The sequence below is a fragment of the Cervus elaphus genome, chromosome 15, assembly GCF_910594005.1.
Source record: "Cervus elaphus chromosome 15, mCerEla1.1, whole genome shotgun sequence".
In the NCBI taxonomy this organism is placed as follows: Eukaryota; Metazoa; Chordata; class Mammalia; order Artiodactyla; family Cervidae; genus Cervus; species Cervus elaphus.
In genome coordinates, this window is record NC_057829.1 from 41,226,153 (window position 1) to 41,246,769 (window position 20,617).

General features: G+C 40.1%; 1 protein-coding gene across 3 annotated transcripts in view; it reads left to right on the forward strand.

Moving 5' to 3' along the window:
• Positions 1-20,617, forward strand: part of SHLD2 (shieldin complex subunit 2) — a 110,729-nt gene that overhangs the window by 3,569 nt on the left and 86,543 nt on the right. Inside the window, exon 1 of one of the 3 annotated variants that reach the window (XM_043924832.1) lies at positions 17,598-17,706. The exons of the other annotated variants lie outside the window; for them this stretch is intronic. The gene's annotated coding sequence lies outside the window, so the exon portion shown is untranslated. Of the gene's footprint in view, positions 1-17,597; positions 17,707-20,617 lie in introns of those variants that run through there. 3 annotated transcript variants of the gene reach the window in all.

The window sequence follows — 20,617 nt, forward strand, 5'->3', positions numbered from 1 at the left end:
ACCATTTTAATTCCTACCAGTGGAAGATTCCAACTTCTTTGTATTTTCCCAAACACCTGTTATTATCTGGTGTGAAGGGATAACTCATTTTGATTTTGATTTGCATTTCCTTGATGGCTAATGATGTTGAGCATCTTTTTATGTACTTATTGACAGTTTTTATATATATATGTATATATTTTATATATTAATTAATTTTAATTGGAGGATAATTACTTTACAATATTGTGATGGTTTTGCCATACATCAGTATGAATTGGCCATTGGTATACATGTGTTTCCCCCCCATCCTGAACCCCACCTCCCTCCCCACCCTATCCTTCTGGGTTGTCCCAGAGCACTGGCTTTGGGTGCCCTGCTTCATGCATAGAACTTGCACTGGTCATCTATTTTACATATGGTAATGTACATGTTTCAGTGCTATTCTCTCAAATCGTCCCACCCTCGCCTTCTCCCACTGAGTCCAAGTCTGTTCTTTACATCTGTGTCTCCTTTGCTGCCCTGCAGGTAGGATGGTTGGTACTGTCTTTCTAAATTCCATAAATATACATTAATATTCAGTATTTGTCTTTCTTTTTCTGACTTACTTCACTGTGTATAATAGGCTGCAGTTTCATCCACTTCATTAGAACTGACTCAAATGTGTTTCTTTTTATAGCTGAGTAATATTCCGTTGCTTCCTTCTCCATTCATCTGTCAATGGACATCTAGGTTACTTTCATGTCCTAGCTATTGTAAATAGTGCTGCAATGAACATTGCGGTACATATGTCTGTTTCAGTTCTGGTTTCCTTGGGGTGTATGCCCTGCAGTGGGATTGCTGGGTCATATGGCAGTTCTGACAATTTGTATGTATTTTTAAAGAGAGATGTATAGTCCCATCCTTTTTCCACTTTTCAATTGGATTGTCTTTTTATTGTTGACTTGTAGGAGTTTTGGGTTTTTTTTTTTAATTTATTTTTGGCTGTGCTGGGTCTTGGTTGTTGCACAAGCTTTTCTTTGATGGTGGCAAGTGGGGGGCCGCTCTCTGGCTGTGCTGTCGGGCTTGTTACAGTGGCCTCCCTTGTTGCAGAGATGGCGCTGTAGGGTGTTGGGCTTCAGTAATTGTAGCACATGAGCTCAGTAGTTGCAGCTCGAGGGCTACAGAGTGCTGGCTCATTGGTTGTGGTACACGGACTTGGTTGCTCTGCGGCGGGTGGGATCTTCCTGGATGTAGAACCCATATCTCTTGCACTGACAGGTGAATTCTTTACTATTGAGCCACCAAGGAAGCCCCTTTGTAAGAGTTATTTATATATTTTTGTTTTGTATTGTTTTTCATGTGAAAGTTCTTATATATTTTAGATACAAATCCTTTATCACATATATGATTTCAAAGTGTTTACTTCTGTTCTATGGCTTGTCTTTTCACTTTGTTGATGCTGTCCTTTGAAGGACATAAAGTTTTTAAGTTTGATGAAGTCCAGCTTACAAATGTTGCATTTTGTGGCTTGTGGTTTTGATGTCATGTCTAACAAATGATTGTCTAATCGAAAGTCAGGAAGATTTGCACCTGTGTTCTAAAAGTTTTATACTTTTAGTTTTTACATTTTGAGTTGATTTTTGTACAAAAAGTGAAGAAAGAATCGTTTCATTTTTTGCATGTGGATAACAAATTGTCCCAGCACTATTTGTTCAACAAAAGACTATTTTTTTTCCATTGAATTGTCTTTGAATTCTATTGAAATCAATTGACCTAAATGTCAGGATTTCTTTCTTTCTTTTTTTTTTAATTCATTAAATTTTAAAGAAGGTTATTTATTTAAGAACTTTAGGTAGACAAATTTTCAAACATTAACAAAGAAGAAAAAAATAGTATGATATACTCCCCCATGCACTCATCTCCTAGCATCAACAATTAACAACACATGTTTTGTCTATGCACTCATTCATTCTCTGTCCCCTCAGTTGGACTATTTTAAACCAAATCCCAGTATATCATTTATTATATATTCATCAGCATATATGTCTATAAGATAAGATCTCTTGATATATATAATAATCACAGTTTATTATCTTATTTGCAACAAAACATAATTATTTGGCACTATCAGATAGTCAGTGTGCAAATCTTCCCTATTTCTTAAGAGAACACGGATACTTATGAAAAAGTGAAAGTGTTAGTCGTTCAGTGGTGTCCGAGTCTTTGCGACCCCAGGCACTGTAGCCCAGCAGGCTCCTCTGTCCATGGGGTTTCCCGAGCAAGAATACTAGAGTGGGTAGCCATTCCCTTCTTCACAGGAATCTTCCCATCCCAGGAGTCAAACCTGGGTCTCCTGCATTTCAGGCAGATTCTTTACCATCTAAGACACCAGGGAAGCCCATATTCAACTTAAAATCAGTTACCTTGATAATATGTAAATTATATTCTTTCTCAGCTTAATTGAAACTAGTTACGTACAAAAGGGATGTGTGTGTGTGTGTGTGTGTGTGCGCGCGTGTGTGCGCACACATGATGGATGTCTAAATAAAAAGGTGGGTCTAGGTTGATAAAGTCTCTTGATATATATAATAACCACAATTTTATTATCACATTTGCAGCAAAGCATAATTCCTTGGCATTATTGAATACTCAGTGTTCAAATTTTCCCTATTTCTCCAGAGAACATGGATACTTACATTCAATTTAAATTTTATTTTCTTGATAACATGTAAATCATATTTTCTCTCTAGTTTAATTAAAACTAGTTACATACAAAAGCTTGCTTTAGATGTGTGTGTGTGTGTGTGTGTGTGATGGACATCTAAATAAAGAGGTTGATCTAGGTTGAAATGGTATGAAGTGGGAAGAGCAATGCATTCTGAGAGAAAGTGTGTTAGTCACTCAGTAGTATCCAACTCTTTGTGACCCCATGAACTGGAGCCCACCAGGCTCCTCTCTCCATGGAATTCTCCAGGCAAGAATATTGGAGTGGGTTGCCATTTCCTTCTCCAAGGATTTATTTCTTCATCCTTTAGTTCTTTTCCGCTCACCCATATATCTTATCTTTATGCTGGTACCCCATGGTCTTGGTTACTGCAGCTTTGTAGTAAGTTTTGAAATCAGGAAGTGTGATTTTGTTCCAACTTTGTTCTTTTTCATGATTGTTTGGTTCTTCTTAGTCGCTTAAATTTTCAAATGAATTTTAGGATCAGGTGGTCTATTTCTGCAAAGAAGCCAGATAGAATTTTGACTGGCTTTATGCTGAATCTCTAGATCAACTTGGAGGGTGGTGCCATTTTAACAGTATTATATCTTCATGAATCAGAAGTCTTCTAATTTATTTGAGTCTTTTGATGTTTCTCTCAGTCATGTTTTGTCTTATCAGACTAAGTTTTGTGCTTCTTTTCTTAAATTTATTAATAAATATTTTACTCTTTTTGATGCTATTATAACTGGAATTATTTTCTTAACTCCATTTTCAGATTATCCATTGCAAGTATACAGAAATATAGTTGAATATTATATATTGACCTTTTAAAAAAATACTCATTTATTTATTTATTTGGCTGTCCTGGATCTTAGTTACAGCATGCAGGGTCTTTAGTTTCAGCATGTGAGATCTAATTCCTGACCAGAAATCCAACTCGGGTCCCTGGCATTGGGAGTGCTGAGTCTTAGGCACTGGACCACCAGGAAAGTCCCTATATTGATCTTTTATCAATTTAGGTCTCATTTATTGACTGAACTCAATTTATTAGTTCTGATAATTATTTTAGTGAATTCATTAGGATTTTCTGTGTACAAGATCATGTCATCTACAGATAGAGATAGGTTTATTTCTTCCTTTCCAATCTGGGTGTGTTTTACTTTATTGCCTGATTGCCCCTTACTGTTTTTTTCTTTTTATGTTGCATAGTATTTCATTGTATGAATGTGCCATATTATTTTTAACTAGTCTCTCACTGATGGTCTTGCAGGTTGTTTCCAGTTTCTTGAAGTTACAGCAGTGCTGCAGTGAATAACTTATTACATAGAATATTGGTTTTCAAACTCTTCATCTCAGGTCTGCTTTAGCGTCTTAAGTATGAGTAGTGAATTTGAACTGAGACAGAATTTAGTAGTCATCATAATTTTACTTACAGAGTTGTTTAGTTCATATTTGACAAGAAATCATTGTTCTATTTCAATATTAAAAATGATACAATAAAACCAGCTGATATAACAAATCAAATTTAATTTTTTGTGAAGTTTGCTCAGCGTTCAAATGTTCTTTCGATGAATTTGTAGGGGAGAAAGTGGTCTCCCTGTCCTGTTCCTCTGCCATCTTAGCTCCTCCCCCAAATTTAATTTTTTAACAAGCGCTTTTAAAACAAGGAATGGAAAATCTATGTTTTTTTTAATCAGGTCCCCATGTTGCTAAGTTTTATAGGTTTTAGTTCACAAGTGCTTGTCAGTACCTTATTATTCACCCAGATGAGTGTAGCGGAGAGAAGAGTATACCCCATAAAAAGGAAAGATCATTAGCATGGTCTGAAGATAGGTCGAAATCAGATTGATTATATTCTTTGCAGCCAAAGATGGAGAAGCTCTATACAGTCAGCAAAAACAAGACCGGGAGCTGACAGTGGCTCAGATCATGAACTCCTTATTGCAAAATTCAGACTGAAATTGAAGAAAGTAGGGAAAACCACTAGACCATTCAGGTATGATCTAAATCGAATCCCTTATGATTATACAGTGGAAGTGACAAACAGATTCAAGGGATTAGATCTGATAGACAGTGCCTGAAGAACTATGGATGGAGGTTCGTGACATTGTATAGGAGGCAGTTATCAAGATCATCTGCAAGAAAAAGAAATGCAAAAGGCAAAATGGTTGTCTGAGGAGGCCTTACAAAATAGCTGAGGAAAGAAAAGATGCAAAAGGCAAAGGAGAAAAGGAAAGATATACCCATTTGAACGCAGAGTTCCACAGAATAGCAAGGAGAGATAAGAAAGCCTTCCTCAGTGATCAATGCAAAGAAATAGAGGAAGGCAATAGAATGGGAAAGACTAGAGATCTCTTCAAGAAAATTAAAGATAGCAAGGGGACATTTCATGCACAGATGGGCACAATGAAGGACAGAAATGGAATGGACCTAACGGAAGCAGAAGATATTAAGAAAGGGGGCAAGAATACACAGAAGAACTATACAAAAATGATCTTCATGACTCAGATAACCACGATGGTGTGATCGCTGGCCTAGAGCCAGACATCTGGAATGCAAAGTCAAGTGGGCCTTAGGAAGCATCACTATGAACAAAGCTAGTGGAGGTCTTGGAATTCCAGTTGAGCTATTTCAAATGCTGAAAGAATATGCTGTGAAAGTGTTGCACTCGATATGCCAGCAAATTTGGAAAACTCAGCAGTGGCCATAGGACTGGAAAATGAAAACTGGACTGTTTTCATTCCAATCCCAAAGAAAGGCAATGCCAAAAAATGCTCAAAGTACTGCACACTTGCACTCATCTCACACGCTAGTAAAGTAATGCTCAAAATTCTCCAAGCCAGGCTTCAACAGTACGTGAACCGTGAACTTCCAGATGTTCAAACTGAATTTAGAAAAGGCAGAGAAACCAGAGATCAAATTGCCAACATCTGTTGGATCATGGAAAAGCAAGAGAGCTCCAAAATAATATCTACTTCTGCTTTATAGACTATGTCAAAGCCTTTGACTGTGTCATCACAACAAACTGTGGAAAATTCTGAAAGAGATGGGAATCCCAGACCACCTGACCTGCCTCCTGAGAAATCTGTATGCAGGTCAGGAAGCAACAGTTAGAACTGTACATGGAACAACAGATTGGTTCCAAATTGGGAAAGGAGTTCTTTCCCAAGGCTGTATATTGTCACCCTACTTATTTAACTTATATGCAGAGTACATCATGAGAAATGCCAGGCCGAATGAAGCACAAGCTGGAATCAAGATTGCCAGGAGAAATATCGATAACCTCAGATATGCAGATGACATCACCCTAATGGCAGAAAGTGAAGAGGAACTAAAAAGCCTCTTGATGAAGGTGAAGGGGGAGGAGAGTGAAAAAGTTGGCTTAAAGCTCAACATTCAGAAAACTAAGATCATGGCATCTGGTCCCATCACTTCATGGCAAATAGATGGGGAAACAGTGGAAACAGTGTCAGACTTTATTTTTTGGGGCTCCAAAATCACTGCGTATGGTGATTGCAGCCATGAAATTAAAAGACACTTACTCCTTGGAAGGAAAGTTATGACCAACCTAGATAGCATATTAAAAAGCAGAGACATTACTTTGCCAACAAAGGTCCGTCTATTCAAGGCTTTGGTTTTTCCAGTAGTCATGTATGGATGTGAGAGTTGGACTGTGAAGAAAGCTGAGTGCAGAAGAATTGATGCTTTTGAACTGTGGTGTTGGAGAAGACTCTTGAGAGTCCCTTGGACTGCAAGGAGATCAACCAGTCCATCCTAAAGGAGATCAGTCCTGGATGTTCATTGGAAGGACTGATGTTGAAGCTGAAGCTCCATTACTTTGGCCACCTCATGCGAAGAGTTGACTCATTGGAAAAGACCCTAATGCTGGGAAGGAGTGGGGGTGAGAGGAGGAGGGGACCACAGAGGATGAGATGGCTGGATGGCCTCACCGGCTTGATGGACATGGGTTTGGGTAGACTCTGGGAGTTGGTGATGGACAGGGAGGCCTGGCGTGCTGCAATTCATGGGGTCGCAAAGAGTCGCACATGACTGAGTGACTGAACTGAACTGAAAGAAGAAGTAGAGAGTCTCTTGATGAAAGTGAAAGAGGAGAGTGGAAAATTTGGCTTAAAACTCAACATTCAAAAAACAAAGGTCATGGCATCTGGTCCCATCACTTCATGGCAAATAGATGGGGAAACAATGGAAACAGTGAGAGACTTTATTTTGGGGGGCTCCAAAATCACTGCAGATGGTGACTGCAGCCATGAAATTAAAAGATGCATGCTCCTTGGAAGAAAAGTTATGACCAACCTAGATAGCATATTAAAAAGCAGAGACATTACTTTGCCAACAAAGGTCCATCTAGTCAAAGCTATGGTTTTTCCAGCAGTCATGTATGGATGTGAGAGTTGGACTATAAAGAAAGCTGAACGCTGAAGCATGGATGCTTTTGAACTGTGGTGTTGGAGAAGACTCTTGAGAGTCCCTTGAACTGCAGGGAGATCCAGCCAGTCCATCCTAAAGGAAATCAGTCCTGAATATTCATTGGAAGGACTGCTGCTGAAGCTGAAACTCCAATACTTTGGCCACCTGATGGGAAGAACTGACTCATTTGAAAAGACCCTGATGCTGGGAAAGATTGAAGGTGGGAAGAGAAGGGGACGACAGAGGATGAGGTGGTTGGATGGCATCACTGACTCCATGGACATGAGTTTGAGCAGTAAGCTCTGGGAGTTGGTGTTGGACGGGGAGGCCTGATGTGCTGCAGTCCATGGGGCCGCAGTTTGTCACACACAAGTGAGCAACTGCACTGGACTGATTGGTAATTTTGGTGCATCTGGAATTGTTTTTCAAGTCTTTGTGCCATAGTTTTCAGAATAATTTTTTCTAATATTTACTTTTATGCTTCTGAGTGATATTCAGAAAAGAGTAATATTTTTCTCCCCTAGTGTGTTTGTGTAATAAGCAGAAAAATAGTAAAAGAAAGTATATCAAAGAGAAGGACCTGAAATTTTCAGGATTTATACTCTTTTTCTTTCTAAAACCCTTTTTCTCCCTTAATAAATGAAATGTCAGTTATATGTTTGGCTAGTTTGGCTAAGTTTTCATTTTACTGCATCACTGAATAATATTTAGCAAAGGTTTTATCATGTCTTGCTTAAGGATTCTTTCCCTGTTATGAGTAAACATGAAATATCATAGTAGTATCTTTATCCCTTTTAGCATAGCATGCAAGAAACAATTTTTAAGAGGTATCTTAAAAATTAACTGTAAGCTAAGATTTTGAACTCACATGTATGTAATTCATCATGTCTCTGTCTCTTTTTTTAAATTGACCTTGTTTTTTGTTTTGTTTTGTTTTCTTTATAGGTAAAAAAGATAGTATATTCAATTATTTATTATTCAAGGTGCCTCACCATTCAGGTCCACTTATTTATCTATGTAGATGACATGTAAATGCAAATGTTTATTCTGTCTTTAGCATTTTCTTTCTAGAAATTTTAGATCAGTTTGGTTTCAATATGAAATTGTTTTAGTAGTAAGAAAGTGGAAGCTAAAAATTGTAACATCTCTCTGATGCTATTAAAAGCAGTCATAACTGAAAAATATACCAGAAGAGCAAAAATTACCTTCCCATTGACCGTGATGAAGAGTTACAGAGGAAACATAGACTTTATTTTGAAGCATGTGAAAGTGTTAGTTGCTCAGTTGTGTCCGACTCTTTGTGACTCCATGAATGTATGTGTATTATACTGAGTTTGCTCCTTAGTAAAAGGCAGAAAAGAAAAATGAATGAAGCAGTAGGGAGTAAGGTAACTGAGACACTGATAATGTAAACAGATAAGTTAAACAGTCTCTGGAGAAGAACCAGGAACCACTTTCTTGACATAAGAGAAGCCATTTTGTGATCTATGTCTGGCTACAGTGCTTGCCCATGAAAGAAGTCTGGTAGTGATTATGACATTAAGGAAAGTGAGGGAATACAGGACAGAGGAAAGACAATCAAACAATAGTGCAGTGATAAAGCAAAGTCCTAGTTCCTCCACACGAGATGTACATATCTTTGAATTCTGCAGGAACTAAAGCTCCCACCCAGGTAGAGGATGGAATGATGCTGACCCTCCTGACCTTAATCAACCAAAGCTTGGACTCTGTTGATCTTTGCCCCAATTTCCTCCAATTTGTTGTTGTTTTGGCCACACTGCTCAGCTTGTGGGATCTTAGTTCACCCGACCAGGGATTGAACCTATACCCTTGCAGTGAAAGCAAGAGGTTTTAGCCACTGGACCACCCTGAAATTCCTTGTCCCAGTGTTATGCCCAATTCTCCTCTACTCACGCCCATTCACGAATATGCATATACTCTTAGCTTAAAACTTCCCCACTTTTTGAACTTCCCTGGTGGTCCAGTGGATAAGACTCCATGCTGCCAATGCAGGGGGCCTGGGTTTGATCCCTGGTCAAGGAGATAGATGCCACAACTAAGAGTTCTCACAATGCATCTAAAGATCAGCATACCTCACCTAAGACCTGGTGCAGCCAAATAAATAAATTATTTATTTCCCTTGTGGCTCAGCTGGTAAAGAATTTGCCTGTAATGTGGGAGACCTGGGTTTGATGCCTGAATTCAGAAGATCCCCTGGAGAAGGGAAAGGCCACCCACTCCAGTATTCTGGCCTGGAGAATTCCATGGACTGTATAGTCCTTGGGGTCACAAAGAGTTGGACACAACTGAGTGACTTTCACACAAATAAATTAGAGCAAAACAAAACCTCTCCACTTTTGCTGTTTGGGAAAAGACTGCTTTGGGAAAGATCCCTGGTGTCCTTCTTACTTGCTGCAAATAATACATCCTTCCGTCTCCTGATCTTTGGCTTGGTTGTGCCTATTTGAAATCATTTACCTCAGATTGGGGCTTGAACCCATGTGCTGAGACTTGAACCCAGCCAAAACCTAGTTTGAGACCTGAACCCATGAGGCCAGGACTGGAATGCAGCCAAAACCCAGTTTGGGACTCTAACCCACAATCTTTTAATTAGAATCACTCACCGTATGTCTGGACTTCCTGAGACTCAGCTTCTTTGTGTCTCAGTGTAGGAGTTCAGTGAGAGACAAAGTGATAGGCAAGAAGCAGATCTGTTAATATAGGATGCTTATAAGAGATGCAGGTGGTCAGGCAAGGGAACTCTGCCCTAAGGATTGAGTGGGCTACCCATTTTATAATGAAAAAAAGTGAGAGGGGAAAAGACCGCCTTCTTCAAGTAGACATGGATACAGATGTAAGGCATACATCACTAGCTCCCCCTTCATATTTGGCAGGAAAGTGTCTGACTCTAGAAGGGTGGTGACATTTTTCTTCCATCTAATGGCCTGGGGCATATCTTGTGGGTTTGTTTATAGTTTTATGGTTAAGCAAGCCTGCTTCATTGAACAATGTTCCAGTAGCTTTCTTGAGGTTTCCTTCTCTATAGTCCCCTACTGGGACTTCTACAACTACCTGTATAGCTATTCTGTTCTATCCCTATCATATTGGCTAGACACCTACCAAGAGGCCTACCCAGTTTTTGAGTAACAGTAATGACTGGAGTCAGCTAAGTAGCAGTAGTCTAAATGCCCGATCTTGACAGCATGCAGTGAACAGATACTTGCTTCCCTGGTGGCTCAGACGGTGAAGAATCTGCCTACAATGCAGGAGACCCAGGTTTGAGCCCTGGGTTGGGAATATCCCCTGGAGAAGGAAATGGCAACCCACCCCAGTATTCTTGCCTTGAGAATCCTATGGATAGGGGAGTCCATGGGGTTGCAAAGAGTAGGACACGACTGAGCAACTAATACACACACACAAATGCCTGATCTTGATAGCATGCAGTGAACAGATGTATTGGCCTGCAAGTGACAATATCCAAATAAAGGTGGCTTAAACTAAAGCTATAAACTAATAACTTATTGGACAAGAAGGAGGCGCTAGTGGTAAAGAATCCACTTGCTAGTGCAGGAGACATTAAGAAGTGTGGGTTGGATCCCTAGGTTGGGGAGATACCCTGGAGTAGGAAATGGCAACCTGCTCCAGTATTCTTGCCTGGAAAATTCCGTGGACAGGCACCTGCCTGGCTGTCTGTGGCGCTGCAGAGAGTCCTACACGACTGAGGAACTGAGCACAAGAAGTCTGGATGCAAGGATATTCATTGTTGGTACAGGGCTTAATTACCCAGTGATTTCTCGGTGTTATTTTTAGCAACGTGGTGTTATCTTTCCTTAGGTTGTGAGATCGCTGCAGTAGTTCTAGGGGTCACATGCAGATGCAGCCGAGTATTACGTAGGGCAGCAGTTTCCTCCTGTACACCTCTTTTTTTTTTTTTTTTTTTTTGCTGCACTGGATCTTCATTGTTTTGTGAGGGCTTTCTCTAGTTGCGGCAGGCTGGGACTACTCTCTTATGGGTGGGTGGGCTTTCCATTGCGGTGGCTTCTCTTATTGCAGAGCACAGGCTCTAGACGTTCAGACTTTAGTAGTTTTGGCACACGGGCTCAGTAGTTGCAGCCTGCAGGCCTCTACAGCATGCTGGCTTCAGTGGTTGCAGCACGCGGGCTCTAGAGCACAGGTTCAGTATAGTCGTGGCTCACGGGCATAGTTTTCCCATGGCATGTGGAATCTTTCCAGACCAGGGATCAAACCTGTGTCCCCTGCATTGGCAGATGGATGCTTATCCAGTGTACCACCAGGGAAGTCTTACATATCTCCTTATTGGTGAAGAAAGCCTTTTCCAAAGGCCTGCCAGCCAGCTTCAGCTCTCTGAGGCCCCAGTAGATAGGATTATTAATTCATGCTCTTGCCGTAACAGAGGCTAGAAAGAGAACTTTCTGGCACTTTTAGCTTCTGTGGTATAGGCAGGCTGTGCCAGCAAGGGAGAAAGTTGTGGAAGGAAATATTGTTAAATTGGTAGCCAACAGTTTTTGCCATATGTACCATTGAAGGTAACTAATACTCTGTGTTATCTTACTGTAATAATATATTTTTTAGAATACAAGTACAGTTTAAGATGGCTGAAACATTCTTAACACTGGGAATTGTGATGCTTATGGTTTCATGTTCTCTCCATGGAGAAATCTGCAGATTCTAGTACCCTTTGGAACTATTGTCACTGTGTTTTGTGTTCTCTGTATTGAGAAATTTGCAGTCTAGTTCCCTTCGACATCTTATATAATGATGATAGTTTTAAGAGTATGTCTCCTTTTTTGGGAAAGCTTTTCACCATTGACAGCTTGTGCAGCAATAACTCCCTGCTGTGGTGTTTACTCTGTTGCTAGAACAGAAACCCATCCTCAACTTCTGGGGAAAATCTTGAGAATTATAATGAAATATCAAATGCTCAAATGATTTCAACACATTTTCAGATGAAGCTGCTGTCAGCAACTTACTGTCCTTGGAGTAACACATAGGCAAGTGGCTTAAATGAAAATAACTAGTGTGACCTTTATGTTGAAATTGGAAGTTCTTCTTATCTTTGTTTCAAGAGTGGAAATGACAGCCTCATCATAGTCATTGCTACAGTAACATATGGTCAGAAACACAGCCTGAGAGTAGGGTCAATATGTAAAGGTGTCCTTCAAGTAGTTTTGTCCTCCACAGTGTCTTAATCAACCGTAGAATCTTTATGATTGCATTCTTGTAGGGTCATGTAAATCAAAGAAACACAAAGGGGATTACATCTTAGATTCTAGCAGTTGATATCTGCCAGCCATCTACAATGAAAATTCCAGTCAGCTATTTAAAAAAAGAAAAAATGAAGTGTCAGTGAAAAGCTGCTAATACACAAAGAACACATATCTGGACTTCAAGAATGTAGGACATTTATGGTGAAAGGTTCAAGTTAAAGCAAATATTTATCCTTACCTTCGTGTGTTTTTTCTAGGTCAGGTATAAAATGGATTTATTTTGAATAATAATCTGGTATATTTTTACGAGTCTATTCTAATGAATTATAGACCTTGCATATCTTCTGTAATTTCATTTTTTTAAGCCTTTTTAAAAAAATGCAATACAAACACCAGAAAAGTGAACTAAACTACCTTCAGGAAGCAATTGCAATTGGCTTTATTTATTGGCTCCCTAAATTACTTAGAAAAAGTTTAAGTGGAAAAAGCTAAAAAAAAAAAACCCAAGCCCTGAGAAGTTCCAAATCCTTGCCTCTTATGGTTTTAATTTATTTTAACATTTCCTTAGAGAAAACTGAAAAAGTGTACAAATGAGAATAACAGAAAACTATACGTAAGTCCATAATACCATCTTTCCCTACTACCCACATCTTACATAGCCATGATACATTTATCAAAAGTAAGGAATTAATGTCAGTATGTTTATTTCTGATTGTCATTTCATTCGAATTATGTTAACCAACATGTTTTTTGCCAAATTACCTGTAGCTGTTTTTGTTCAGGTGCTCAGTTATGTCTGACTCTTTGCGACCCCGTGGACTGCAGCATGCCAGGCTTCCCTGTCCTTTACTGTCTCCTGGAGTTTGCTCAAACTCATGTCCATTGAGTTGATGATGCTGTCCAACTCTGTAATCTTCCATTGTTGCCTTCTCCTCATGCCCTCAGTCTTTCGTGAAATCAGGGTCTTTTCCAGTGAGTTGGCTGTTTGTATCATGTGGCCAAACTATTGGAGCTTCAGCTTCAGCATCAGTCCTTCCAATGAATATTTGGGGTAGATTTTCTTTAGGATTGACTAGTTTGATCTCCTTGTAATCCAAGGGACATTCAAGAGTCTTCTCTAGCACCACAGTTTGAAAGCATCCATTCTTTGAAATGCTGTGAAAGTGAAATTGTTAATCAGTCAACCGTGTCTGACGTTTTGTGACCCCAGGGACTGTAGCCTGCCAGGTTCCTCTGTCCATGGAATTCTCTAGTCAGGAATACAGGAGTGAGTAGCTGTTCCATTCTCCAGGGGATCTTCCTGACCCAGGGATTGAACCTGAGTCTCCTGCATTGCAGGCAGATTTTTACCATCTGAGCCACCAGGGGAGCCCTCGAAATGCAGTACTTGGGTGCAATCTTAAAAATGATAGAATGAAAAAAAAAATGATAGAATGATCTCAGTTCATTTCCAGGGCAAACCATGGAGCGTCCCAGTATTCCAAGTCTATACTCCAACCCCTTCAGCCAAAGAAGCTGAAGTTGAATGGTTCTCTGAAGACCTACAAGACCTTCTGGGACTAACACCAAAAAACGATGTCCTTTTCATCATAGGGTATTGAAATGCAAAAGTAGGAAGTCAAGAGATACCTGGAGTAAGAGGCAATTTTGGCCTTGGAGGAAAGAATGAAGCAGGGCAAAGGCCAACAGAGTTTTGCCAAGAGAACGCACTGGTCATAGCACCTTCCTCAAACAACACAGAGACAACTCTATACATGGACATTACCAGATGGTCAATACCAAAATCAGATTGATTATATTCTTTGCAGTTGAAGGTGGAGAAGCTCTATACAGTCAGCAAAAACAAGACTGGGAGCTGACTGTGGCTCAGATCATGAGCTCCCTATTGCCAAATTCAGACTTAAATTGAAGAAAGTAGGGAAAACCACTAGACCATTCAGGTATGACCTAAATCAAATCCCTTATGATTATACAATGGAGGTGACAAATAGATTCAAGGGATTAGATCTGATAGACAGAGTGCCTGAAGAACTATGGATGGAGATTCGTAACACTGTATAGGAGGTGGTGACTAAAACCATCCCCAAGAAAAAGAAATACAAGAAGGCAAAGTGGTTGTCTGAGGAGGCCTTTTGTACAAATAGCTGAGAAAAGAAGAGAAGCAAAAGGCAAAGGAGAAAAGAAAAGATATACCCATTTGAATACAGAGTTCCAAAGAATAGCAAGGAGAGATAAGAAAGCAAGCCTTCCTAAGTGAACAATGCAAAGAAATAGAGGAAAATAATAGAATGGGAAAAACTAGAGATCTCTTCAAGGACATTAGAGATACTAACAGAACATTTCATGCAAAGATGGGCACAATAAAGAGCAGAATTGGTAAGGACCTAACAGATGCAGAAGAGATTAAAAAGAGGTGGCAGGAATACACAGAAGAACTGTATAAAAAAGGTCTTAATGACACAGATAACCGTGATGGTGTGGTCACTCACCTAGAGCCAGACATCTTGGAGTGTGAAGTCAAGTGGGCCTTAGAAAGCATTACTACAAACAAAGCAAGTGGAGATGATGAAATTCCAACTGAGCTATTTCAAATCCGAAAAAGATGGTGTTGTTAAAAGTGCTGCACTTTGGAAATTTGGAAATGCCAGAAAATTTGGAAAACTCAGCAATGGCCACAGGACTGGAAATGGTCAGTTTTCATTCCAATCCCAAAGAAAGGCAATGCCAAAGAATGTTCAAACTACTGTACAGTTGTACTCGTTTCACATGTTAGGAAGGTAATGCTCAAAATCCTTCAAGCTAGGCTTCAACAGTATGTGAACTGAGAATTTCAAGATGTACAGTGGATTTAGAAAAGGCAGATCAAATTGCCAGCAGCCATTGGATCATAGAAAAAGCAAGGGAATTCCAGAAAAACATCAACTTCTGTTCAATTGACTACACTGAAGCCTTTGACTGTGTGGATCACAACAAACTGGAAAATTCTTTGTCTCTTTTTCTGTTTTGCATATAACAAACTGGAAAATTCTTAAAGAGATGGGAATACCAGATCACCTGACCTGCCTCTTGAGAAACCTGTATGCAGGTCAAGAAGCAACAGTTAGAACCTTACATGGAACAACAGACTGGTTCCAAATCAGGAAATGAGTACATCAAGGCTGTATATTGTTACCCTGCTTATTTAACTTATATGCAGAGTACATCATGTGAAATGCTGGGCTGGATGAATCATAAGCTGGAATCAAGATTGCTGGGAGAAATATCAACAACTTCAGATATGCAGATGACACCACTCTAATGGGAGAAAGTAAAGAGGAACTAAAGAGCCTCTTGATGAAAGTGAAAGAGGAGAGTGAAATAGCTGGCTTAAACTCAACACTGAAAAACTAAGATCACGCCACCAAGTCCCATCACTTCATGGCCAGTCAGTTCAGTTCAGTCACTCAGTCATGTCTGACTCTTTGAGACCCCATGGACTGCAGCATGCCAGGCTTCCCTGTCCATCGCCAACTCCCAGGGCTTACTCAAACTCACATCCATTAGGTTGGTGATGCCATCCAATCATCTCATCCTCTGTGTCCCCTTCTCCTCCCGTCTTCAATCTTTCCCAGCATCAGGGTCTTTTCCAATGAGTCGGCTCTTCACATCAGTTGGCCAAAGTGTTGGAGTTTCAGCTTCAGCAGCAGTCCTTCCAATGAATATTCAGGACTGATTTCCTTTAGGATGGACTTGTTGGATCTCCTTGAAGTCCAGGGGACTCTCAAGAGTCTTCTCCAACACCACAGTTCAAAAGCACCAATTCTTCGGTGCTCAGCTTTCATGACTATTGGAAAAACCATAGCTTTGACTAGATGGACCTTTGTTGGCAAAGTAATGTGTCTGCTTTTTAATATGCTGTCTAGGTTGGTCATAGCTTTTCTTCCAAAGAGCAAGCGTCTTTAATTTCATGGCTGCAGTCACCATCTGCATTGATTTTGGAGCCCAAAAAAGTCTGTCACTGTTTCCATTGTTTCCCCATCTATTTGCATGAAGTGAAGGGACTGGATGCCATGATCTTAGTTTTTTGAATGCTGAGTTTTAAGCCAACTTTTTCACTCTCCTCTTTCACTTTCATCAAGATGCTCTTTAATTCTTCTTTGCTTTCTGTCATAAGGGTGTTGTCATCTGCATATCTGAAGTTATTGATATTCCTCCTGGCAATCTGTGGCAATGGGACGGTGACCACAGCCTTGAAATAAAAACACTTTCTCCTTGGAAGAAAAGCTATGACAAACCTAGATGGTGTATTAGAAAGCAGAGACATCCCTTTGCTGACAAAGGTCCACATAGGCAAAGCTGTGGTTTTTCCAGTGATGATGTACGAATGTGAGAGTGGCCCCTGTGGCTGTACCATTGATCTAAAGGTCACTGCTGTGTCCTCACAGCAGGACCTGCTTTCAGGTGGTCATGTGACCTTAATCCCTTGTTCCTCAGGCTACAGGTGATTGATTGCCTTTTGGGAAGGTACCTTTGGAGAGCCCGTGCATTTTGGCTAGCCATGGCCAATCTAAATGCTAGTCAGAAACCTGTGATGTGATTTGGTCAGAAAGATGACTTTCTAATTTTAATTTCATTTCTCATTTATGTGTATCTTTGTAATATTTTTGTCCCACTTTTTAAATGTGGTCCAAGTGTTTTCTTTTTCAAAACAAAAAAATCTTGTTCAAAATTGTATGAAATTGTTGTTGTTTAGTTGTTAAGTTGTATGCGACTCTTTTGCGACCCCTTGAACTATAACCCACCAGATTCCTCTTGTCCACGGGATAGCCCAGGCAAGAATACTGGAGTGGGTTGCCATTGTCTTCTCCAAGGGATCTTCCCAACTCAGGGATCAAACCCTCATCTCCTGCAGGCATCTTCTTTACTGCTGAGGGAATCCCATGAATTACATAGCTATGTCGTAGTTCACTGTGGTTGGAGTGTGAGTTTATGTGTTGTGGGAGGAGGGAGAGAAACAGAAGAAATGGGAAGAGATCAAGTGGGACAGCTCACCGCATGGTGTGTCTCTTCAAAGAACCGATTCATCGACTTTACTGATTTACTCTGTTGTATGTTTGTTCTTTGTGATTTTTGATTCTAGAGATGGGGATCTGTCATAGGTTCTAGGATATTTTCAACTGTTAACCCCTTTAAATACTGTCTCTACCCAATTTTATCATCTCTCACTTTATCTTCTCTGTATCTTATCTATTCTTTATATGCAACTTTTTACTTTTTTATGCTTTATTCTATAGGCACCTGGGATTAGGCAAAGTGCCACCTTAATCCAAGGTTTGTAATTCCCAGGACCGTGAGACCATGCAAAACTTGGTTATTGGACTTCAGGGACTGGTTCACTTTCAGGTGACTATTACCATAAGAGTGTTGCCCTTTGGCATTATCGGTTATATCGGGGATACTCTTATTAGACTTGTCATCTTATGTGGGTCCTGTGCACTGAATTATGTTCCTCACAACCTACGGCACCATCAAACAAAAATTTTTATTTTTCCTCAGGGTCAAATGCCCTCAAGATCAAAAGCAGCTCTAATGCTAATTTATTCTAGGTTCCTGGTTCTCTCTTAGAATTTTAACTGGGTATTCCTTACTGTCTTATTATGGCTTAATGACTTTTAAGAATTTGCTTTTTATATTTTGCCTAATGTTTTTAGTTGTTTTCATAGGATGAGTTGGCTTGAATCTTGCTCATCCCTTTGGAGAACTGGAACTTATGTTGTTATTTGCATATTTTAGTATGTATGCTGTTTATCATGATTAACTTAAACACACACAGACACATATAAGATACTTCTGTATTCTTAAAGTTACATTAGAGTTATAAATTCATGTGGAAAGAACTGATATTCTATTACATTATCACTGAACCATAAAAGAGGATGAAGCACCTTCCATTATATTCAAACAGACTCTGTTGTTCTTCAAAGTTTTTATAGGTTAAATTTTATTCTTATGGACTTTATTTATTTTAAATTAAAAGAAACTTGTCTTGATTCTTTGTTAGATTTGTTTCTGTTTTGTGTTTCTGATTTAGTCACTTTCTCCTGGAGAAGGCATCCTATGGATTTACATACCATCTTTGTAAAACTCTGCAATTGCATTGTTCTTAAAATAGAAATAGGAACTTATTTATGGTCATTTATATGATTTTGATATCCAAATTAAAATGTGGTGGTTGTCTACTTTTAACTATTTTTTTGATGACTCTTGAATAGCCAGTGCAATCTTTTTTTTTTTTTTAAGCTTTATTTATTTATTTTTGGCTATGCTGGGTCTTCATTGCTTTGCATGTGCTTTCTCTAGTTACGTTGATCGGGGGCTACTCTCCCTTGGGGTACATGGGCTTCTCATTGTGGTGGCTCCTTCTCTTGTGGAGCATGAGCTCTAGGTACACAAGCTTCAGTAGTTGCGCCTCTCAAGGTCTAGAGCGCAGGCTTGGTTGCTCTAAGGCATATGGAATCTTCCCGGACCAGGGACCAAACCCATGTCCCCTGCACTGGCAGGCAGATCCCGATCTACCACGCCACCAGGGAAGTCCTACTTTTAATTTTTTTAACTCCTTAATACTCAGATTTATTAGAAGATTTTAAGGTTTATTTTGACTCTCACATTTTACTTTGTTCATTCACTTATGTAGAACTGTTTATTGAGCACCTGTTATTGACCAGACCCTGGGGTGAACAAGACAGACAAGGAAGAACTTTGGAGATTAGATTGCAAGGAGTGCTGGAGAGGAAGTAACAGGGTACCGTGCAGCTTCAGATAGGGTGGCCAGAGGGTCCTCTTCAAGGATGAAACATTCACATTGAAATTAAAGGCTGAGTTGGAGCAACCTGTATAGAGAGCTGTGGGCTTAAGTGAAGGAAACACCATGTGGAAAAACCAGGGGAGAGGAAGAGTGTGTGTGTGTGTGTTTGTGTGTGTCTGTGCACAAATCCAATCACGTCCGACTCTTTGCAGCCTCATAGACTCTACCCTGCCAGGCTCCTTTGTCCATGGAGTTCTCCAGGCAAGAATACTGGAGCGGATTGCCATTTCCCACTCCAATGGATCTTCCCAACTTAGGGATCAAACTGGCATCTCTCATGTCTCCTGCACTGGCAGGTAGGTTCTTTACCACTGGCACCCTTGGGAAGCCCGAGAGAGGAAAGACCCTGACATATCTTGGGAACCAGTGTGATTTTGGTTGTCCACCTATAGAACAGCATGCTGTGGTTTTGGAGAGGTAGGTCATGTCAGCAAGGGCTTTACCTTTTTACTTTTCGTTCAGTGAGAAACTTAATTAAAAGTATAGTGGACATAAATTTTGTAAACTACAAATTTGAATGTGCAAGCATGTAATTTTCATTTTTTCTCTATAACTAAAATTACCTTATTTCTGGGGCTTCTTATTCTACTACATAATAGAAAACAATCTTGCCAGTACCTTCTGGTTTAACTTAGTTAATTCCAGGTTAACTCAGATGTTCAGGTAAATAATCAGTCCTTCGGATAAGTGTTCAGTTTTCTCATACAGACCCCCCCCCCCCCCCCCCGCCTTTTTCTTCTGGAGTGGGAAGTATTGACAGAGAAGCCATGTAGTATTTTCTGCCATAGAGGTGGGGCCTCTCATCTTTGTGCCATCCTGTGCCCTTGGCCACTGTGAGATTGTCCCTTATGCTGACTTAGTCTTGAATGGCACTGTCTGCTCCGCTGCATCTGAGGCTGAGGTCCATGGACTCTGGTCCGGGTCAGCAAGTCTGTGTACGCTGGGTCTTCCTTAAGCGCAGGCTTTTTTGGGTCCATTGGCTCAAAGCAACTCCTTAGTGGTTTCGACGTTACGCTGGCATGCTTGGGACTCTGACACAGCTTTTCAGGAGTGTGGTCTGGGCGTGTTATTGGCTGTTGCTTCCCTACTACATTGAATTAGTGTTAGCTGTAAAGTTCTGCTAAAAGGCTTGTAGTTCCCTGGACCATGACTTGGAAAAGGGAAACATAATTATCTTATATTTCAGATCCTTCCCCACAAATATATTGGAGATCTTCCTCACCTCAGCCTTAGTCCCGGTTGGGACAGGAGATAGAAATTTTGAACTTGTATCTAAGCTATCTCCCAGTTCCTCTTTCTCTCTGCACTCCTCCCCTAGGTTTTTATGTCCTCTCAATTGTTCTGGGAGAATTGCATTTTTGTCACCACCTGCCACTTTCCTTATGCTGTAGTTTAAAGTATAAAGGCTTCCCTGATAGCTTAGTCGGTAAAGAATCGATCTGCAGTGCA